We start from the raw sequence: 25,189 nt of genomic DNA, 5'->3' as shown, positions 1-25,189 counted from the left end.
AAAACAATATTCCATTTTGAGACATGATAGCATCATTTCTACGGCACATATTCCACTACGAGACTTCTATCTTATAGCTGAGGCAATAATAAATCGCTACCGAAACTTAATATTAATGGAAGAAGCTACTGTAGAGTTTACTCATAGAATAATTGAAAAAGTCAATACTCCAAACGATGTGCAAGCAAGAGTAGAACAGGAGAATCTTTTTAGGAAGAATGCTGTATAGAACAAATTAAATGAGAATCATGCCTAGAATTTTCCAAGATGTGATATGAATTATTGGAAGAATTAATGTTCAATATTTATCAAATAGGACTGGTGCCATCTTATATTCAAGATAAACACGATATAGAGGCAACTGATGTCTTCGAATTTGATAAAGATAGAGATGAATCGGGCTTTATACAAATAAGATTATATTCACGATTTCGCAATTAAATTAAATATCAAATATGGATTGCTCATCAACTGGATAATGAGGATGATGAGAGAGAGAGAGAATCGATTCTAGGATATTATTGCATATAAAACTGATGCAAGAATCTTGGAATGTTGCGCTCATCTAACGAGTATTATATGGTTTTTGAGCTATGCACGACATCAGCTTAATGTGAAATATCCAAGCAAAACTGTCTTAAATCGAATTATGAATATTGATAGGAATAATCAAGAATAGGATGATATAGATAAATAGGTTGAATGTGAGAGATGAAGGGACTCACGTTAAACAAGCACTCCGATGTGAGAGGCGAGAGAACTCATGTTAAACAAGCACCTCGATGTGGGAGGCGAGGGTACTCACGTTAAACAAGTATCCCGATGTGGGAGGCGAGAGGACTCACATTAAATAAACACATTGTATATGTATATTATAATACATATAAAAGAAAGCATCAAGTTATTTTAAGAAGATATGGCGGCATTCAAATTCTGTGACTTCAAAGCGCTATATCTTTTTATCTGTTGATTTTATGTAAATGTGGCAATGGAGATATTTGTTCAGAATCACAAAAGTACAACATATCTCAAAATGGAGCAATTTAACCGGAGACATTTTTCCATAAGAAACGTGCGGGATCCTTTGCATAGTTTGACGCTTTGGGGTGGAGTAAATTTTTCTCATAAATGTCATAGTAACCCTCGTAAAGTATGGACTTTTCTTTTACAAATTAAAAAAAATTAAGTTTTATACGATTTTTTTCGAGGAGATATAGTGTATCAAACTTATTTATGCATTTTATTCAATTACCGCCAATATTAACATTACCCGGTGCTACGGAAAGGTTACTAGTCTGATTTTACGTGCGCGCGCACGCGTGTGTTTGTGTATATGTGTGTGGGGAGAGCAGAAGTATGTGGGAATATATTTGCTCTTTAAAATTGTGTATTTCCGCCTCGTCTTTGGATGATCTCTTGTAAATATGCACTTATGCAAGCTCTAATTGAAGCCTGTGAAGAATTTCCCATATTTGATGCAATGCTGCTTCCAGTGGCTGCAAATTTGTTAATTGTTCTTCAAATCTTCATAGTCTTCCGATCATACATATTCAATGGGATTCAAATCCGCGTTTATTGATGGATATGGTAGCATCTTAATATTTTATTATGATGTAGGATAATGCTCACCTACATACCGCTAAAATTGCAATTAACTTCGTGGAAAAAACATTCAAAGACGAGGCGGAAATACACAATTTTAAAGAGCAAATATACCCCAAATAATCCCACATACTTCCACTCTTCCCTCCCTCCCCTCCCTCACACATACACACGCGCACGCGCACAAAATCAGACTAGCAACCTTCCCATGGTGCATATCGGGAAATGCTAATGGTGGCGGTAATTGAATAAAATGCATTGCTAAGTTTGATACATCGTATCTCCTCGAAAAAAAATCGTACAAAACTTAATTTTTTTTAAACTTGTACAAGAAAAGTTCATACTTTTCGATGGTTATCTTGATATTTACGAGAAAAATTTACTTCATCCCGTAGAGTGCATCAAACTGTGCAAATGTCTTAAAAAAAATTCGTTCTTATTTTTGAAAAGATGCCAAGGGACAAGGATAGATTCAAAATCCATTTGTAAAGTAACTTTGTAAAGTACAGACATACTTGATACATACTTGAAAATAAAAAAAAACTTTTAAATGCGATCATTTTTCGCAAAGTTACGCTTGTTTGAATTTATGCGAAATTTTATTATAAATTTATGTATGCGATAATTTTGTTGACGAGTGTATAATAACAAAATGTTTTTTAATTACTTATTATACCTGCGCGCCATGCACCCGTATATACAAGCGTTAAATTTATTCGAAGGACTTCGAATTTCGCTCTAAAATTTTAGGAACATATTCTCGAAGAGTTATAACTAGCGATTTATGAATAAAAAATCTTTTTCGACTTCGAATCTATAAGATCATCTTAAATCTTATTGAAATATGTGTAGCATACAAAAAATTGTAAAGAGATAAAGGATCTTGCGCTAATTGTATGGAAAATTGAGTTGAGTTTCCAGTGAAATAAGTTTCCATATATGATATATAGCTTATGATGTAGTGAAAAAAAGATTATGTCATAGACATAAAGCCCAAAAATCCTTTATGATCACCGTGAGTTCATGATACTAAAAATCATCTCAAGAGGATTAGGCGAGTACTGCATTTGAAAATATTATAAATTTAAAAAGTTATAATTTTTTAAGTAAAAAGACTCAGTTTGCTGAAGTTAAAACGATTTTTTTTAGTGTTAAAATTAAATTTTTCACTATAATTGTTCCACTTTCTTAAAGGATGAAATTATATACTGTAATTTTTTGAAGTTAGAGGAATACTATTGATTTGATAACGCTTCAAAAATGGTTCGGGTCATTTTAACCCACAGTAAATCATATGACTTCTTTAAAGTGTAACCATGAAAAGATGAATAATTCTTGGATTATGAGGTATTAATCTGTAAGCACAAGTTTTATACTAAAAAAATATCCATTATTTGAGTTATGTGTATATAACATATACACAACAATATACATTTCTTGGTCTGCAAGAAGTTAGCCCTCTATTTTTGGATTAACATATTTTGAGAATTGTGCTGAATTGTGATAAGTTTGTGCTACATTGTGCCTGAATATTAAAGTCAAAATATGAAAAATACATTAGGAAATTTTAAGAAATGATTTTTTTAGGCCAGTTCCCACTTTACGATTTTTTTAATTTTCATGATTATGCAGGCTGTGTTAATATTGTGCCAAAATGGTACCTTTAAATAATGACAACAGAAGTTATGATAAAAAAATTTTTGACAATTCCGAATAAAAATCGCTCATATATTAGGTGTACAACTTTGCTTGCGCCGTTTTCCTATAGGCTTTAGCGGTAAGTGGTGGTCGAAATAAATAGATCATAGAATAAACTTGGGCATCTGTCAACATAACATTAGTCGATTTGTGTCTGCATCATAAAGTTATTCTCGATTGAAAATGTCAGTTTACGAGCCAAATTCTCGTCATTTGCGGGAAGTTTTAATTTTCTGCTTCAATATGAAGAAATCTGCGGCTGAGACTCATCGAATGGTCTCAAATACTTATGGTGAGGCCGCTATTAGTGAAAGAACGTGTCGTGAATGGTTTCAACGCTTCAGGAACGGTGATTTTGACGTCGAAGACCGGCATAGCGGAAGAGAAAAAGTTTTCGAAGATACAGAATTGGAGGCATTACTTGATCAAGACTCGTGTCAAAATCAAGAAGAATTGGCACGATCATTGGGAGTGACTCAACAACCATTTCAAAACGCATCAAAGTCATGGGAATGATTCAAAAACAAGGAAATTGGGTGCCGTACGAGTTGAAGCAGAGAGATGTTGAACGGCGTTTGTTTGCTTGTGAACAGCTGCTTGAAAGGCAAAGACGGAAGGGATTTCTGCATCGCAGACTGGGGACGAAAAATGGGTTCATTTCATACAATAACCCCAAGCGCAGAAAATCATGGGGAGTTCCCGGCCATGCTTCCATGTTGACTAACCGAATATTCAAGGCTCCAAGATCATGCTCTGTATTTGGTGGGACCAGCTAGGCGTAGTGTATTATGAGCTGTTAAAAACCGACTGAAACAATCACAGGTGACATCGAATGCAATTGATGCGTTTGAGCCGAGCATTGAAAGACAAACGGCCGCAATATAACGAGAGACACGATAAAATGATTTTGCAGCATGGCAATGCTAGACCCCATGTTGCGAAAGTGATCAAGACATACTTGGAAACGTTGAAATGGGAAGTCCTACCCCACCTGCTATTCTCCATATTCTCCCACCTCATATTTTCCATTGCTGCCTCTGACTATCACTTGTTTCGATCAATGGCACACGATCTGACTGATCAGCACTTCCGGTCTTATGAAGAAGTAAAAAATTGGATCGATTCGTGGATCGCCTCAAAAAATGACCAGTTTTTTCGACGCGGGATTCGTACGCTGCCCGAAAGATAGGAGAAAGTAGTGGCCAGCTATGGACAATACTTTGAATCATAAATGTATAACCAGTTTTTTACAATAAAACCTCGAATTTCAGAAAAAAAACGGCGGAAGCAAAGTTGTATACCTAATACGTATCACTATATTTAAATATCATAAGATTGCATATTTGAATTGTGCTAACCTTTTTTATTTTTGGTGTGGAGAAAATCTTCGTAAATCCCTCCATGGAGTGATGATTCCCGAAGTAATCATCTCACCATGAGGGAGGGGGAAGACAGGGGGAAGAAATGGCGAAACCCAAGGATAGTGTGGGATTCCGCAAATCTACGAAGTCAATAAGTTTTAGAAAAACATAGTAAAACACATTCTTTTTGATCGATTCATTTTTATTTCTCAACATAGTCTCCTTTCAGCATGATACACTTGATTCAACGATTCTTCAAGCCGTCCGAATAATATGATTTATCCAACCCCTCAAAATAAGCTTCTGTTTCGACGATGAGCTGCTCTCTGGTAGTGAATCTTTTTCCTCCGAACCATTTCTTCAGATTTGGAAACAGGAAATAGTCGCAGAGGGCTAAATTTGGCGAATATGCTGGATGGGGAAACAATTCGTAGCGGAATTCGTTGAATTTGGCCATCGGTGCCGGGCATGTGTGAATCAGTGCATTGTCTTGATGGAAGAGTATTTTCTTCTTCTCCCCAAATGGGGATGTTTTTTCTTTAAAATGTTGTTGAAATGGTCCAATAAAGCTGCGTAGTAATCGCCATTGATCGTTTGCTTCGACGGAAGATAATCGATATGAATTATACTGCATGCGTTGCATCCCAAAAAACTGTGGCCATCATCTTTCCGGCTGACTTCACAATCTTCACCTTCTTCGGAGTTGGTTCACTCGGTGAAGTCCATTGTTTTGACTGTTCCTTCGTCTCGGGTGTGAAATAATGGATTCATGTTTCGTGCACAGTAATGAATCGACGCAGAAATTCATCTAGATTATGTTGAAATATCTCCAAACATTGTTTTGAAATTGTCACACGATCGCGCTTACACAGTGAGCAAACGCGACACCCATCTTGCCGATAACTTTTTCATACCCAATTGTTCGTGCAAAATTGAAATCACTGTGCCATGTGATATGCCTGTGGCCTCAACAAGCGGTTGATAAATTGATTAAGATCTTTCCCGGGTATTGTAAAGGCGATAATGAGCTTGTTGTGTCGGGTGTAAGCAGTATTTATCAGTACCCATTTTTTAGATCGAAGGTCGTTAAATATCGCGTCCTTCGTAATTTATTCATTGTCGCAATGATTTGTGGCAGGAGATACGTATTGAATTTATTTGATTTCGTTGACTGGCGAAAATCTATGCAAAACTTATTTTTTCCGTTTTTTTTTCTTGACTGAACTACAACTGGAGACCTTCAGGGACTCGTCACTAGCTCGATCACACCGTCTTTTTGCATTTGTTCGACTTCGTCGTCGATGATAGCTTGCATGGCTGGATTTCGGGAGAGGAGGGGGGATATCTCTATTTAATCGGTCTGATTCCCGGTTGATACGAATATGTTATGCAAAACTGGTGGGATCTTGTACGGTATCGAATTATAGCAATTCAATTTCAAGAAATTTTTGTAAAAGTTTGGTTTCTTTCTCGATTCCTTGCGTGATCCCTTCCGCCAATGCAGCAGTCACAATGCCTAGTTGACTGCTTGTAAGTGAAGGGGGGGGCGGTATCGTCAAACCTAATTTTGTCCATAAGTTCAATTATTATAAGACACCGATAAGGCGTGTCTTATAATAATTGAAAATCGTCCGCGTGTGGTAAGAATGCGGCTTTAAAACTACTGACAAATTCGTCCCAGATTTCCCAACGTTTGCGGTTTACTCGACATCTATACATCTCCTTTTAACAACTGACAACTCTTTGAAGAATTGGTAAATAATCAGTGAGCTCATAATCATCTTTGAGCTCTTCTACGCGTTCTAAAAATATCTACAGATCATTTCGCTCAAATTAAAATCCTTATTTACGCATTTGGTTGATAATTTTTGCAGGCCGATCGGAGGGGCTGTATTCATAAACAAATGTATGCTCTCATTATTCGGAGTCGCTGTGGATGCTTCAGATACATGGCGTCCTATCTCTCGCAGGGGCGCCGGCAGTGCACGAACCTGACAACTCCCCTTTGTCCACGAATGTACTCAGACGATGACGTAGCTCATCTAAAATACTTTCGATGCTCAATCCGTGGATTTCTATCTCAACAATAATTTCGCTTTTGATCAATGCGTATATCAAAGATTTCGGTACGGAGTGCATCTCTCTCTTCCTTGAATAGGTAGATCTCTGTTCAAGCGCCATGAAACAATATAATTTTTGAGCGCGGATATAGTTCGTCGGTAATTCTGGTTCGGTAGCGCAAAAGAGGTTCAGGCTGGAGAGGAGATGCAATTATCACATGACTGGGATTCAACAAATAGAAATAAAACTTGATTTTAAAGCTGTGTATAGAATACAATGTGATGCTGAGCGTGTGTGCGCGCGCGCGTATGTCATTGTGTCTCGCAGATCGCAGTGTTTGTGTACGCTGTAAGTCGGCACGCGGTCTAGTACGATTTTTTTCGGCCGACGTGTCGCGACGCTGAATGTGGACAATACGGAGCGAAACGCGTCTCAGCTGTATTATACGTAGCAGCTGATCGTTTCGCGGAAACGCGGATATCTCCAGCACTACAAGATATTTTGTCGTTGCGAAATACAGGTTGATTTAATGCTAACGTAAGTTACTCTGTTGTAACAGTTTTAATCCCACTGATTGGTCGAACTTTCTTACCATATGACAATTTCAGACTAAAATTTTGAACTAAATTTGTTGTTATAAGATTCGGTTGCAAACCTGGATCAAGCAGTGCTCGATACTGTTGTTTTTCACCATTTGCTCTTAATATAATCACTTTTGTAGACAGCATAACCGTGTAACTCTTGGACCAGGCACAATAAATATTAGTCGTAGCATCCACTTCACCATTCGAAAATTGTTGCTTATTTGTCGTTGCAATTTTCTTTGCTAAATTTAGCTTTGCTTCAGCATAATTCATGATCTGGCGCTGTTGCATATTTCAAATCAAATGGCTTGTTCTTAACGTTGTTCTGTTCGGGTGACCTTTTTTGGACACGTAATTACTGGACACGATTGAACATGCACGATTGGACACGCAAGATTGGTCATCGCATAGTTGGACACTGCATTATTGGATACGAACATTGCACGATTGGATATCGCACAGTTGGACACCGCATTATTGGACACGCATTGCTGGACACCGCATTATTGAATACCATATTATTGGACACCGCATTATTGGACACCGCATTATAGGACACCACATGATTTTATATACCATACGTCTTTAAAAAATTTGTCATTCGATGTATAAATTATCCACATTTAAGGTAAGGTAACATACGTACACATAACCAAATGTGTTATGGCTCGAGCGGCTTATAGCTTTTTTATCAGGTCAATGATTTCTATCTATAATATATGTAATTCATATGTTTATTTCATACATTGACGCATTTATGAAGATTTTAAAAAGTTTTAGATCATCATGCATATTTAACGTTTACTTAGGCTGCGTCCTCATGGAGAAAGAAACAGCGGAACGGAATATTGACAAAAAAGATATAAGATGAGGCTTCTTTCTCTATGGGGACGCAGCCTTATGTATCACATCATATACATATAGGGGCATTGTTTTCTTTTACTGTTTCGATATTTTTTATTGGTATGTGCCTACTTGTATTAAAATATGTATGTTATATATATTCTGTTACTATATAAAGTGAAGTTTCATCAAGAAAATGGAATTATGAAAGTGCAAGGCGTTATATGTGGTATTTTGTAGGTTATATAATCTGCAATCGACATGTGATTCATTAACGGCTGATGTTATTTATTACATGCATCCGTTTTTTGTCATGCGATAAATTTTTCAAGTCTGTTGATTGGCTATAGGTCAGAGAGGTCCGAGATCCTCTCTGTCTTGCAATTAATTAACATGTTTGAAAATTCGTCGTTCGACAAAAAAAACTAACGTATGTAATATTAGCTTAATACATATCAGCCATTAATGAATCGTATTTTCAATTGATTCTTTTTACATCGTTAAATCGGTTAGTATGTACGCGTATCAAATTGATGCGGATTAAATATTTGATACGTCGTTGTTTACATCGATCTACCTCAGAATAGCTCAAGTTAGGTGACATGATGTCTTCATTGCTTTTCAAGATGTAAAATTTCTAATTCTAACTTGAACTTAAAAGCAGTGGCGAATTTTAATGAACAATCCAAAACGAACCAAGTGTTTAGAGCACGCTGAGATTCTTTGATACCATTTGATACGCACATCAGCTTGGTCTAATATTCGTGATTCAAAAGTATCAGATCAAAATAATCCGCCAGCGTTTATATCAAGCGTATCAAGTGATTTGGTGTGGATATGGTACTTAGGCTACATTCCAAAATATACTTCAAGGAAAATTTTGCTATAGTATATGTCACGTGTATTATATTGGGTCATCTAAAAAGTATCCGCGGTTTTTTGTCACTAGATGTGTGTTGATGGTCATATATCTAGTGACAAAGTACCGCGGATACTTTTTAGATGACCCAATATATTATGAGTAAAATTTTCCTTGGAAACGTTTGGAACGTAGCCCTAATACGTATCAAGTGCTCGGTGTAAACTAGACCATTGCATGACAGATTATCTAACTTTCAAAATACATGTAACGCCTTATGATACGTTTCCATTGAGTGCGTCACACCATCGAAGGAGAGAAAGAAAAAGGTTGTGTATACATATATAAACTTCTTTCTTTCTCTCTTTCACGACGCGACGCATGACGCACTCAGTGGAAACGCAGCCTTAATGTTCTTTATAATTTCATTTTCTTGATGTACCTTCACTTTATATAGTAAAATATATATAACAACTATGTATTTTAATACAAATCAGGCACATACCGATAAAAAATATCGAACGATAAAAAAAAACAATACCCCTTGCAACCGTACTCACGAGCGTGGCGCAACTTCGTCGCACATTCACAGCTAAGGTTCTCGTAGGCGGTCGGATGACGGGTGGCATTAAACGAAATGCATCTTCCCGCGACCGCTCTTAAGGGCGGCACATAATCACAAAACAATAGTTGGGCGTCAGGCACGAGCGAGCGTGCCACTCTTTCTAGAAATTACGCGATATTTTCTTTATGCCATCTTTAATGAGCTGCGAATGTCGACGGGCTCTGAAACCTTTCAACCGGTAACTCAGCCTCGGAAATGGCAGAGGGAGCGGTTCGTGATCGAGGATAGCAGATCGTTTGGAGGAGTGAATAGGGGCGAGAATAAAGTACACACGAATTAACAATAACCAAAGCAACAAATATATTAAGTGAGTTTTCGACTCTCATTCACATCTGGCGATACAATCGAGATAAACTCTTGAGCGCAATAACTGATTTACATAGGCCCCGAGGTTTTACGCTAGGCGTATCAACTTCGTTAAATTCTCGCGACACGAGCTTACACCACACGGGAATATTCTCGCGAATTATACGAACCATACTTCATCGCCTCGCAAATACTGAAGAATTCGACAACGATTGTAGCGTGGACACGACGTGACCTCGTGCGCGCTCGCGGAACCTCGCGCCGCTCAGCTGAGATGCAGAGAAGGCTCGAATACGTGCAAACGCGATATTACGCAGCCTCGATATAGAATACGCACACTTATCAATTGCTATTATAAATTGACTTTAATGGTTATGACCGACGATACACAGAGGACCGAATAAACATGCAAATCTTATGCTACAGACGCTCGAGACGACACGATACGCGACAATACTACGACATGAAACTTCGACGCAACATATGATCCGCGATAAAAAGAAACCGACAACGAGTGACGAGGCTGTGGCCTTGGCGGACGCCTTAGAGTTATCCCGACGACAAGGACCGTTCCGGGAGGCAACACGCGTACTCGAGTCCCGCGAAACTCTGGTGCACGGTAATGCCACGTGCACTCACTATTATACGCCTGATAGAAATCCGATAAGCTACGCCTCCCGGACGCGGAAACCGGCGACTTTACAGGGGTGACGCTCGTCTCACCGTGACTCTCTCGCAGGTGCTCGTCCTAGTCGACCTTGGAAGTCCTGCGTCTTCTCGCGTGTTCTCGCCAAGCTGGCCACAGTTCAAGTGCCGGGCGCTAATCCTCCCGGGCGCATGCGGCTCGTTATCCCCGCGAGGGGGCCTTATCGCGCCTGATTGGCGCGCAGCCCCGCGGCTCCGCTAATCACGGAAACCGCGTCATGCCCGTCGCATGTCCTGGTGCGCGAAATTCGAGAGATCGCGGGAGTCTTTTTCAGGCCGCCTCGTGGCCTCGAGGCGCCTATCCGGGGCTCTCGCCGTCCTTGGGACGTAGAATGGCCTTCCCCATCATGCCGTACCGACTCTCGATCCGCTTTGTGCCTGGAAGAGGGTGCGATAAAAAAAATGCTTTGCGATAATCAAAAGGGCGTAACAATGCAGGAAGCATATCACCTGCGTGAGACCCGGGGTTAGGTGTCGTGCGTCCCCGGCGGGTCTGTCATCAGCGGTCGACTCTCGACTCCCAATCCTGGTCGTTCTTCCTCTTCTTCTCTCCGGTGAGGTGGTCACTCCGCCAAGGTCGCGGGAGTCACCGGCCTCTGTAACCCTCGGTACGGGAACACACCGAAACGGAAAACGAAACGACAAGTGGAAAACGAAAACGACAGCGCGGAACGCGTAAGGTACGCAAACGACGTCGCAGGAAAAGCGCAGGTGCGTCCGCCCCCAAAATGTGAGAGGATTCATAACGCTATACTGCACCGTTCGATCAGGCCATGCAGCCCTTGTGACGGACGGAAAACGTCACGTCACAATGTGTGTACCCCTATATGTGTACGATGTGATATATAAGACTGCGTGCCTATGGAAAAAGAAGCCTCATTCTTCATATCTTTTCTGTCAATATTCCGTTCCACTGTTTTTTTCTCCATGGGGATGCAGCCTAAATAAATGTTAAATATGCATGATAAATCTAAATCTTTTTAAAATTTTCATAAATGCGTCAATGTATGAAATAAACATATGAATTACATATAGATAGAAATCATTGACCTGATAAAAAAATCTATAAGCTGCTCGGTGAGCCATAACGCATTTGGATATGTGTACATACGTATGTTACCTTATCTTAAATGTAGATAATTTATCGAATGACAAATTTTTTAAAGACGTATGGTATAAAATCATGTGATGTCCAATAATGCGGTGTCCAGCAATGCGTGTCCAATAATATGGTGTCCAATAATGCGGTGTCCAATAATGCCGTGTCCAATAATGCGGTGTCCAACTGTGCGGTGTTCAATAATTATGTGTCCAATCGATACGCCCGTTCTTGTTCTGTAGCATTTTTGAATAAGCGAATTGTGCTACTTGCCGTACTTCTTGTAAATAATTGATGCATAACTTTTTTTCTAGAGATCTCTTCTTCCGATCTGCTATTGATAAGCTCAGAAGATTGCTACACTTGTATATCAGATGGTCTCCTTCATAATTTCTGCATTTAACCGCGATGGACAATGTTATCCTTTCCTCTTTTTTTTTTGTTTCTTGACTTGCCTTTCTCTCCAGTCTTCGCTGTTTTTTTTTCTCGAGAATTTTGATGGAGTGACATCGCTCCGTCAAAAATACTATGAACTCTGATAAATAAGGCATACTTTTGAAGTTCGATTTTTTATTAGATTCTACCAATCTTTTTGCTTAATGGGATCCAATTTTTTCTTGGCTATGTGCATTAAAATGGCGTCCCAGACATTTACAGGCAATTCAACATTCTTCGCTACATGAGTTTGAATATACTAGATGAATTTACTCAATAAATTCGACTTGTTATCTTTTGTTATTTCCAGAAAATTTAACAAATCCAAGTAATTTTGAATAATCATCATCTTGTTGTCGTACGTATCTTTTAGAAACTTCCAAGCATTTTCGTAATTCTCATTTGAGATTTTCTATGTCACTGCAAGCTTCGCCCTCTAGCATTCCAACGAGAGATTGGTACTTCTGCACAGTGGTCACATCATTATCATCTGCATTGTTGTCTGAAAACTGTCTTTCAAAGAATATCCACTTAACATAATCCCCATCAAATATCGGCAGCTTAATTTCCGATAATTTTTTGGCCGTCCGCTTTCGAGCGTTTCTTATAGTTTCTTTTCGTAGTTAAGAATTATAAATGTATAAGAATTTATCGATAATTGAATCTCTACCATTTTCTATCATATACTTATTTATTAAATGCAAATATGATATGAATATAAGAAATAAAAAGTAAAATATTTTTTATTCTCGTATTTACATCATATATTTATCATGCTGACATTCACCGGACTTTTATATGCGTACACATATTTTTAAAGACGCATGTAGTAACGGGATTTAAACATGACCTATGAAGTAATAACCTTTTTTTTTTTTTTTTTTTTTGATAACGGAGGGGAAATGCCTGACGCATACCCCGGGCTTCGGGGGAGAGCCCGGGGTTATGTGGGGCTTGCACCCACTAAAACCCTTCCGAGTGTCCTTACCTGGCCTTGCATGAGGGACTCCCAGGAACGCGTGCAGCATACTTCTGGGAGATGAAGTAATAACCTAGCATGCTAACCATAAGCTATAAATCGCATGCATCTGGACAAGTTGGATTCGATTGTTATTTAACTTTTCGTATAAGTTTTTATGGTTTATTTACTATATAGGCTGTCAATAGTATTCAATGTGAAATTACATGCATTAAAAGGTCATCATAGTATATAAGTATTCTATTATAAAAGGAATTTTCATCATAAAACTTATAAGTTTTTATAATATACTAGCCTATAAATATCGATGATTTTTAAACTATTGAAATCGAAATATTCTGTATGGGAAACAATTTATCTTCTTTTGCACTTGTTCCGGGCATTTTGTGCATCTCCCCGTACCTTTCCGCACTTTCCACATTTCTCCCGTACTTTATCTGTATCTTTCCTGTACGTCTTTTTGCATTTTCCATCCCATAATGAAAGAATTACATGATGTGCTCAGTTTCGGCAAACCATGCCCCTTTTGCGAATTGAGCTCTGTTTAGATTCCAGATTTTTTTTTTTTTTTTGATGAGGCGGAGGAAATGCTTACACATTGACTCGAAACGGAGCCGAGGATTGTGTGAGGCTCACACACACTAAAACCTCCGCCGGTGTTCTTCATTGGTCTGTTGCGCCCTGAGTACGCGCGCAGTATTCTTCCGAGCACCTCCAGGCTCATCGGCCGATTGCCGACCTTGTCTCAGTTATTCGGATCCCCGATCTCTTCGCCTAGTGGGCGACTGCCACTGTCCAACGAGAGAGCGTCCACCACCTACCGAGCTCACTTCTCCGAAGACAGCCGCTCGAGTCTCTCCCCTTTTACAGAGGTCAGCCGTCGGTACCTCACATCCGAAGTTGCAGGTCGCCGATGGAAGGCCTGACTTCACTCCCTGCCGACCCGCGGCAATTAACACCACCGCTGAGGCCGCAACGATGTCACCGACCGGGCGCTTGTAGATAAAGGGAGGCCCGCAACAGACGTACAGAACCGACATAGTGAACCTGCCTGACGTTCTCTTCTCCTACTTTGTGCGGGTCTTCCCTCTCCCTTTCTTTCTTCTTCTGGAGCATCACGCTCTCATAGAAGGAGGAAACGGCTATCCACGACCTCTCGTTGTCTAGCACATTTCGCCGGCAGCGAGAGATCGCCTCCCACTACCGTGACCAGGGCATCGCGCTACGCGAAGCACTCCTTTAAAGTGCAATGTCTCGATCGGCAGTACAGTGGTGGCACTGTGTGGCACTGCGTGACTCTTTATTTATGCAGGTGCATCGGTACCCGTTGAACATTTGCGTCAATCGATAGGACACTTCCCCTCCCCCAACCCCTGTCCACACATTCGGCAGACAGGGCGGATGGCCTGTACTGTCCGGTTGTTAGCATGCTGCGGATCCGTCAGCGCTTCGCGCCAGGTGTCAAAGACTCGCCGCATTCTCTTCCGCATCGCATCCACAGCTCGCAAGAAAGGATGTTCCCCCCGCATACACATTGGCCCACCGATAATTCTCGGCAAATCTCGACGCCAACAGATTCGTAGGGGGGGGAGGGGGAATCCTCTCAAGGATCGTAGTGGCGGCGTGCGACATCATCCTGTAGATTTGCAAGGCAAAGCTCTACACCCAATACAGTGACTGCCGTATTCGCGCGCAGCCACGCACTTCCTCCTCCCAAATCGAAGCTTCATATAGGAGCCCCGCCAGAACGGTGTGCATATAAATACACTGGACCGCGATGCCCGAACCGTGAAGGTTGGCCAGCGAGAGTGTAGGCCTACTTGCTCACCTTCGGGATTAGGGGTTCAAAATGAACTCTAAATTTCCAGAGGCCATCTAGGGCTCAGATATTTCATCGTGAGCCCCACCTTCACGGAGGTTATTCCTACCTTGATCTACGCTGGAGGCTGCCCAGAGATCTGTAAAAGCACAGGATTTTCGTTTTCTGGGATGTCACCTCCAGGCCTCATATGCATTTGATCACACTACCTTCGCGTTCAGAGTTACATTAGATTATTTCTGTGTGAAACTCTAAATCGTGCGACACATTGTAAATTGTTTCGACTTTCGAGCGATCTTGATGTCGGAATTCGTGTATTTGTGTATTTCCGCGTACGAATGTTCGAAAATAAATAAGAAAAACTGTAAGGACTTGTTATCGCCTTACTCTGCATGCTCCGCTTGTCTCTATGCTGATTGTGGAGACCAATAGCATTATCGGTAATTGATGTGGATCCACGAGCTCCCCAATTCACGTGCGTGATCACGCAGTTCGAATGCGAAGAGTAAGAAGCGAAGACGCGAAACGATTCCAATATACTGGCACGATAAGTTAACAAATATATTGTCTGTATCACTGTTGGGAAACATCTCAGCCGAAGGGAGGTGCGGAATATCGCGTTGTACGCAAAGTTCCGTAGCAAGGGTCTCAATATGAATTCCTGTGGGACGCCGCACGATGTTGATCTTTTGCACTGGAGTCCGCTCTAATCGCGGAATTCCAACCATCTGTGGCGAAAATGGTCCGTCACCGTGGCGATGAGATACAGAGGCATGCTATGGTAGGCCATCACTGCCAGTACCTGGTTCCAGGGTAAGGTGTTGAAGACGTTCACGATGTCAACATCTAACAAACGACACTATTATCCTACCCGTCGGGTCCCAGAACCTTGGGTTTGCCTTCTGAGTCGTCTTGAAGGAGGAGTGGGAGTGGCGTTGTCGGTCCCCCTATTGGCCGACTGTCGAGAGCCCTAGCTCTTTTCTCAGCCTTCCGGCCCACTACGGCCCACCGAGTAACTACTGTTTCGTCGTTCGGATACCAAATAGCGGAGCAGTAGGATCACACTAGTCTACAGATGGGCCGGGGACCCACGGACGCGGCGATGCCTCCGGTCATCGCAGCACCCTTCCTCTTTTTTTTCCGACCTCCAGCCTCAGGGCGAAAGCGCTTGAACCGCGATCGGGGCCGTCTTACTTCGCATCCCGACATGCATCAGTCATCTCTTTAGGATGATGTCTGTCCAGGACGTGGAGGAGAACCCCTTTAACCATTTTGTCTAGAGGATTCTCCTCCACTGATCTGACAGCGGGCTTGGGTCCCACCGCGACTATTCCTCGCGCTCTACAGGCTTGCGGCCGCAACGGGCTGCTTGAGGGCCATCCTTTGAATTATGACCCCCGATCTGAATGCTCCCTATGGAAGCAGGTTTATCTTCTCGCGGAGATGCGCGACCTTTGTCACCTCCTCCGGCGCGGTGACCGCGCGGGAGAGGGGAAGTCGAAGCTCGTCTCCCTAAAGATAAATTTTTATGCGTTGCTCAAACCAATTGTATCAACGATAAAGGATCATGTAAATCGAAACAGACGCTTAATATTTGTCAATTTTTGACCATGTGATTCTTTTTGGGCAGTGAGAAAGGGGAAGGGGGGCCCTGACATCCAATCTCCTCAACCCGACTACTGCTTTGAAATCCCCCTGCAGCTGTACCGATTCAGTGTCAGGTGCAAGTAGAAGCAATTCAAGTTTTATTTGGTATTCTCTTAAATTTATTTTTTTCAACTATACAGACAAGAATAAAATTTCTTTGTAATAGGGATTGCAACTATGCCACAGAGAAAACTACACAACAAAAAAAGTTGCATCTAATGATTGATACTTTACAGTACCTTATGTTAGAATCTTTCATCTCAGAATCTTTTATTCCGATTGCCTTTGACATAAATAAAAAAATATCCATTTCCATCCCTAATATGTTACAAAAGTATATCATTCGTGGAAAGAATGTTTTAACTTATATGTCACATTAAGAGGTGGTATATAAAATCTCTTGTCATGATTGTGATGAGACATATGTGGGCCAGACTAAAAAAAATTGAAAACTAGAATACATGAACGTGCAAATGATATTAATAAAAGGACTGGTTCACCATCAGTAATTTCCCATCACCGCTTGGAATATGATCATAATTTTAAATGAGACGAGGTAAAAATTTTAGATAATGAACCTATATATAGTAAAAAACTAATTTCTGAGATAGTACACATAAAAAGGCAACAGAATGGATTAAACAAGCAAAGTGACACGGAATCTCTTCCTGTACATTTCGATATTACAATCTTTATCTCTTTCCTAATTGGTTCTCCTTGTTTCCTTTCCACTATCACTATATCTCTTTTCTGATCGATTCTCCTTCTTTTCTTTTCACTACCATACATGTTCCCCTTCCACTACATATTCTTCAACATAATATCTTCGTCTCTTGTCCATAATCATTGTTTGTTAAATCGTTTGAAAATACGTACTTGATATAATTATTCTATTTTAATATCTCGATGATTGTGAACTTATTGCAATTTGGAAATACTGGTCAATTAAAGGTACAAATAATTTATATTTAGATTGGTTTAAATTATACAATATGGTCAAATTATATAATATTAGTCAATAGTTATTTTAATTTAGACACTGAAAATGCTTTTAATCTTGAAATTGTAATGGATGAATTTGAAATGCATTACTGTCTGCAAGAACAACATCAAGGATATAAAATATTTGAGGAAGAATAATAAAATAGGAATATGTGATACAACTGTTATATCGATGTCGATGATTAAATCGCAAGTTTGTTGTTAATTTTATTAAATTGTACACTGAGGATGACCCGACAGGGATTGAAACATATGGTTATATTTTTATATCTTTCTAATTTAATCATTAAATATCGTTTAGTGGTAATTGACCACATAAATAAAACTTACGCATAAATAAAATTCGAGTTCGATTGCGAGAATAACGAGAACTATTACGACGGAAAATCTACGGAATTCTAGAACACGCGAGAATATTACATGAAATCGAACAAAATCTCGACACTAAGACGCGATACAGAAATGTGACACAACAATACGACACAAAGTGACGCGGCGGGCGTGTAGACAATTGACTCGAATTTAACTAAATTGATATGATCGGGCGGGATAGCACAATCACGCGGTTTATGGACATTTCGTCATTCGTTTTCTACCTTCATTTCATCTTCTACCATTTCATCATTCGACATTTGTTTATAAGACATTTTACTGTCTAATACATTTTTTTGCCCACGATTCTTTACGATCGTCTAGTATTTATCCTCCAAAATATTTTTTACATTTTTTTGCATATCGTACAGACATTTGTTTGTCCGCAACACTTCTTCGTCTGCGTCGTTATGTGCGACGTTATAGATATAAATTCCGATTTAGATTTAACATTCTACAATACTAAACGTTTTTATTCAAAATCTTTTTTCTTTTATAATAAAATGTCACTTGATTTTGTGAAAAGTATTAGGTGTACAAATAAGTTTCCGCCGTTTGACAAAAGACGGTGCTACTAGCAAGCTATGGTTAAAATTGTCTGATGTAAAACATTATATCGTAAGGTTGGACATCTGTCAACAACATAATCTTGAAATACTAGCGATTTTGTATTAGCATCATATATTCTTTTTGTGCGAAAATGCCGAGTTTTGAGCCGAATAAGCGTCATTTGCGGGAACTTTTGATTTACTTCTTTAATTTGAAGAAATCTGCAGCTGAGGCTCATCGATTGCTTGTGAAGCAATATGATGAGAAGCATATGGTGAGACTGCCTTAAGTAAGAGAAGTTGTCGTGAATGGTTTCAAAAATTTAAGAATGGTGAATTTGACGTCGAAGACAAAGAACGTAGCGGAAGACCGAAAGTGTACGAAGACGCGGAATTGGAAGCATTATTGAATGAAGATTCGTGCCAAACGCAAAAAGAACTTGCACTTACATTTTGCACTTACATGAATAAAACATTATGTATCGTTCTTTCACAATAAATGCTTAATTTTTTATTAAAAACTTATTTGTACACCTAATATAAAGGATAAAAATCTTGAATTGATTGATACTGTATTTTCAATATAACTTTATTTTTTTGTGATTTTTTATAAATACATAACCAACATAGACAGAAAGATTTTTATTCTTTGTACTTTTCATAAAATCAAGTGGTATTTTATTTTTACAAAAAGAAAAGAAGATTTCAAATAAAACATTAACCATTTAGTATTGTATGCTAGAATAATGTTAGCAAAAACCAAAAATTATATCTATAACATCACAAATAGCGACGCGGATGAAGAAATGTCACGGATAGACAAGTGTCCATACGGTACGCAAAAGAATGAAAAAAAATGTTTTGGAGGGTAAATACTAGACAGTAAGAGTCGTGGGCGAAGAAATATATTAGACGATAAAATGTCTTAGTGTCAACGATGAAGTGTCGAACGACGAAATGATAGAAGGTGAAGTGGCCATAAACCGATCACGCACTGCGTACTCGCATACGCGACGCAATTACTCCCAAAATACAAAACTAAACGAGATTCGACATTATAATCGCGGATACGTACGTTCCTTCAATCTAGAAATCGATGGCTTTACAATATAGGTTTGTTTCATCACGGAATCCTCCTAGTCTGGCTCTCGTTAATTAAACTTTTCGAGATGTCCTGCATTCTCTTGTGCATTCGTCGAAATTGCCACAGTACAAGTACCGGTCCAGAAGATTTTTTCGGTGGCACGCAGGCGACCGTAGGTCCACGTGATAAATCTTATCGCGTCTTGATTGGCCGCGAGCTGTCTCACGAGCTCCGCGAGTCCTTGCAAGTCGCGATAGCGCCGCGTATCTTGTATTCTTAGGTGCGGAATATGACTTATGACTGGCATCTTTTTCGGCTGCTCGTAAAGCTTCTCTCTAAATTATCCTTGAAGGAGTGTCTGTAGAATAAGCTCCTTATTTAGACGACCTCTGCTTCCGAATTCGATGTCCTCTCTTAGCACAGATCCTCTCGCGACACCAACAACAGGGTCTCTCGTATTATTAAGGCACTAAATATGTAAAAATATAAATATTAATCGGGCTCTCAAAATTAAAAAAATTTAATATAATATAGGGATAATAAGAGCACATACATAGCACGGATATTGGTGGCGCGAATAATATGGTACAAACAATTATTATACATTTATATCCTATGTATAGCAATTTATGTTAATTATATAGAAATTCGCGCACTAATATCCGCGCTGTGTATATGCTCTTATTGTCCATGTATTGTATTGAATTTTCTAAATATGTAGATTCTCATCCATCATCTTGGTTCCACTTGATTAATAAGTTATAATAAGATTTTATGTTTTTAAACTATAGCGAATCACTTATGACAGATTTTCTAATCCGAATAATCGACTTTAAGGATTAATATATCGATTCGCGGAGCAGAGCGACACTTTTTTCTTGTCAAATCTTTATTTTTACGCGAAAACGCATTCATTTAGTGTATTTTTATCAAAATTTGGGCTCTTCTTAATATTTACTTTTGTATACCTTACATAGCACTAATGCCATATATATATATATATATATATATATATATATATATATATATATATATATAGATGAATGGAGAGGGATAGTGCAATATAGATATACGGGATGTTTAAGTATGGCGGTTTGGTTAATTAATAAATAGGCGTTAGATTATATTACACATTGTAGTTATTGCAGCTAATAAAGATTAATCAATCCCTCCTCCCCCTCTCGCTCTTGCTCTCCCCCCTCCTTTCATCCCCTCCGTCCTTTTATCCCCTCCCTCCCTCCCTCCCTACCACCCTGCTATCCTTCCCCCCCCTCTCTCTCTCTTTCGAATAACGGAGACAATACGGCCAGAGAGTTAATAATATTAAATATTTTATATATATATATATATATATATTTATTTATTTAAACACTATTAAGACATCACCTGTAGTTTTCATACAATATCGTTATTCAAGTATACAAAGTTTATCGTAATTAAAGTAGAACAAAATAAGTCACGATAATATCAAAATAACATTAAACTGAATCATGATTGATCAAAAAATAACTTTTAATTAAAATTTTGGAATCATTTTAACGTCAGTTTCATGTCATGATGATTTTTTTATTCTGTTTGGATTTTTTTTTAATTTATTTCATATGATAGATTTTAAAAACATTTCTGTTGAAACATTTCATGTGACATATTCAGAATCATTTCAAAATTGTTGCACATAAAATGTAAAAAGTTGAAAATTCTCTGAAAACTTTCCGCAAGAACCAATGCTGGGACTTATATATATAAAAACATTTTTTCTCATAATTTCTCATAATTTTTCAGAAACCTCATGAGAAGTTAAGAGAAAAATTGTTTTCAGGTGTATGATAAAACATGAAAAATGAAGTATCTTGTATAAGAAAATATGAAAACATACATCATATCTAAGGAGAAAATTTACAAATGATAATAAAACATTAAAAAATCATTTTTTCATTGCATTTTATAAGTATTTATGAATATTTATGAGAAAGCGATCGTTATGAGAAATTATAATATTTTTTATTAACTGTTGTTGGGAAGAAATACGAGAAAATATTCAAAAATCTGAAAAATTTCTCATATTAATTTTTCATCGGATCGTTATGAGAAATTATGAGAAAAATATTTACCAGGATTCCGAAAACGCTCGATTGTCATGAATTTTGGTAGAGATATTCTAAATGATATCAAATGAATGTCCTTAAATGGATTTTCACCGACACGAAGATTTAATGCCAAAAATGTTAACACAAAGTTATGTATTGCTGGAATGGAGTTTCGTAAATGTTATTCCGTGCACATGACTTTCCACGCGAAACGACTTTCACCTTCTTCTATGATGGAAGAGATAACATGATGTGTACAGAGTTGGACAGTTCATGGACTGTTCATAAGGTTCAAGGAAAGATTCAATACCAATTTCACGATGCGAAACACAGGCCGGTATTCGTAATCGATTCTTGCATTTAAGACTGTCTTAAGTACAGTCTTAAGATGTCATAAGTCAATCCGAGGACTGTATTAACATCTTAAGACATTATTTAAAATAGTTTTAAAATAAAAACGAACGATGAATACCGTCTTATGTTTAGCGTTTCACAGTTAGTAGCTTCTTCCTTATGAACATATCCATAGACGGAGAAGACAGAGATTTAGAAAGAGACACTGTCCAACTGCATACACCATATTATTCCTTCCATCATGTCTCTCTCTCTGTTTTAGGAGCGCACGACTTCCACGCGAAGCGACTTTCACTCCACCTCCCTCCTTATTTCAAAAGCGTTCGATTTTCCACATGAAATAAATTCATCTCCTTCTGTCTAGGAGTGCACAAAAATGGAATATGTTTTAGAGGTCAATATAAAAGGAAATCTTTCGAAAGTGATTTAGAGTGAACTATGTAAAGATAATTAATCCATGCAGGTGGTATAGTATAATTTTATTTATTTTTGGCATTAAATTTTCTTGTCGATGAAAATCCATTTAAGGCATTCATCTGACATTTGTAGTGTTCTGTCAAAATTCATGAAAATCGGGTGTTTGATGTTTTCCGAAGTTTATTTATATAATATAAATTAATGATACGGAGTTATTAAATAATTTATTCCTCAATTTTTTTATCCCAGCCCAAGTCGCCCTTTTCTGAGATTCTGATTGGTCGGCGCGTCGTGAAAAATGTAATTGGCACACGTTCACTGATCGTGCATATTTTGGGTTTGTATAAGGTACAAAGACGAAAATAGCGAAATTGAACAGGAATATGGAGAATATAATATAAAAAAGCAAGACAATAATAGAGTTTTAACCAGTATGAACGAGATTTTATTCGAACGATGAGCGACACGTGTGTTGCGAGCCGTGATTGGTGCACGATAACTGATGCTCGTTTCGAACAATTACAATTAAAACGGTTCAATCAAACTAATTCATGATGATTTTTATGTAGGATAATAATGCGATAAAAGTCTTGGCTCATGGGAATAAATTTCTCGTCTCTGGACTGAGTTATCTTTTCCGAGAATTTTATTGTTCGGCATCGACACATTCGACACGCGCCTCGCGAATGCTATTGGCTCGCGCTAGCCAACGCACTCGTCACGCCGGCATAAAGTAATCAATAGTAATAATTATCTAAATGTTATCTTAGGCCACATTTCAAAATATATAATCTTTCTCTCTAAATCTTTTCTCTCTGAGAAAGATTTTACTCTATGTACTATAGTATATGTTACGTATATTATTGGGAGTACAAATTAGTTCGATCCGTTTTTTTGTGTTCAAAAATGCATTTATTTCAAAACAAAATGAATGAACAGATTAATTAAAGTATTATCCATTGCTGGCTACTACTTTCTCCCATCTCTCAGGCAATTTTCGAATTCCATCTCGAAAAAATGACTCGTCTTTGGAGGCGATCCAATTTTGGAGAAGTGAACCGGTGACTTGCCAAATCGTGCTGCATCCGTGGAACAACCAGTAATCAGAAGGAGCAATGTCCGAAGAATACGGCGGGTGCGGTAAAACATCCCATTTGAGCGTTTCCAAATATTTTTTTACGACTTTTGCGACATAAGGCCGAGCGTTATCATGAAGAAAAATAACTTTATCATGTCTTTGCTCGTATTCCGCCCATTTTTCTCGCAATGCACGGCTCAAACGAATCAACTGTAGCCGATACCGATCGCCCGTAATGGAATCGCTAGGTTTCAGCAGCTCATAGTAAACACCCTTTTGGTCCCACCAGATACAGAGCAAACATCTCTCAGATCTTCGAAACATGAATGTTCGGCTTTGGTGTTGATGTTGAGGTCGATGGCAACGATTGACCGGGTTTAGCGTAATATTTTTTTCTTCTTGGGATTGTCGTAGAATATCCACTTCTCATCTCCAGTCACAATCCGATGCAAAAAACCTTTTCTTTGTTATCTTTGAATCAGCTGTTCGCAAAAATCGCCTTTCAACGTCTCTCGGTTTCAGTTCATAAGGCACCCAATTTCCTTGTTTTTGAATTATTCCCATGGCTCTCAAGAAGAAACGGCTTGTTGAGTTACTCCCAATGATTCTGCAAGCTCCTCTTGCGTTTGACTCTGATCTTCTTCGAGTAATGCCTCTAATTCTTTGTCTTCGAATTTTTTTGGCTGTCCAGAGCGAGGCTTGTCTTCAACGTTGAAATCTCCATCCTTGAAACGTCGAAACCATTCCGTACATGATTTATCAATTGGAGTAGTGTCACCATAAACTTCGACAAGCATTCGATGGGCTTCAGCTGCACTTTTCTTCCAATTAAAGCAGAAAATTAGAACCTCCCGCAAATGCTGCTTGGTTAACACAAAATTCGACATTTCAAACACAGTAAAAATCAAGGTTTTTGTATGAAACTCAAAGCAATATAAACTTAATATTATTAGTAGATGTCTAACCTCTCTAAAAACGCCAAAATCAGCTGTCACTATGAACCATTCACAACAGCCGGATCCATCTTTTGGAAAACCGACCGAACTAATTTGTACTCCCAATATATTGTTATGTCCAAATCCTTGGAAGTTTTAAATTTAGGATTCGATTGGAGAGTGAAGAAACGAAAATGGTGAGATATTAGCAAAAACGCTTAGAGTCTTTTCTTGCAGGTATCCGCACAGAAGCGAGTCGAACGCATCCTTTTTTGTCGCTTTGGAATATGGGTCAACGTTCCGCAAAGGCGCTATGAGACCTGTTTCCTACAAGCAGTGCAAATTTCGAGTCAAAGAATTTAATCCTTTTAACTCGGGACTGGACCACGTGCGATTTTTTAAAAGGCTAAGACTACGAGGTCTTAGATTTTTAAATTACGAGAAGAAAAGATATAAAATTACTAACATTGTTTATAATTATTAATTATTAATAACTATCATTAATTTATTAGTCTATTGAACGCATTACAAGTTTTAATTTAATATAATTAATGATAATAAAGGAAAAAAAGTTACAATTTAATGAAATTATTATTAAAACTAATTTACATGCTAATTAATATTATAATAATAAAAAAGAAAGGAAAAATTACAAATTGATGAATTATTATAAATTACTTTTACATATT

General features: G+C 38.5%; 1 protein-coding gene across 13 annotated transcripts in view; it reads left to right on the top strand.

Annotated features, from left to right (window-relative positions):
• Nucleotides 1–25,189, top strand: part of LOC105150384 (uncharacterized) — a 126,758-nt gene that overhangs the window by 8,789 nt on the left and 92,780 nt on the right. For 6 of the 13 annotated variants that reach the window (XM_087407437.1, XM_087407431.1, XM_087407430.1 and 3 more), the window contains exon 7: nt 78–19,004. The exons of 6 other annotated variants lie outside the window; for them this stretch is intronic. The gene's annotated coding sequence lies outside the window, so the exon portion shown is untranslated. Of the gene's footprint in view, nt 1–77; nt 19,005–25,189 lie in introns of those variants that run through there. One more of the 13 variants, XM_087407434.1, reaches the window with a different exon arrangement.

This window comes from Acromyrmex echinatior, chromosome 6, assembly GCF_024713525.1.
Source record: "Acromyrmex echinatior isolate Ae372 chromosome 6, ASM2471352v2, whole genome shotgun sequence".
In the NCBI taxonomy this organism is placed as follows: domain Eukaryota; kingdom Metazoa; phylum Arthropoda; class Insecta; order Hymenoptera; family Formicidae; genus Acromyrmex; species Acromyrmex echinatior.
Note: the sequence above shows the minus strand (reverse complement) of the source record. Positions and strands in the feature narration are given on the sequence as shown.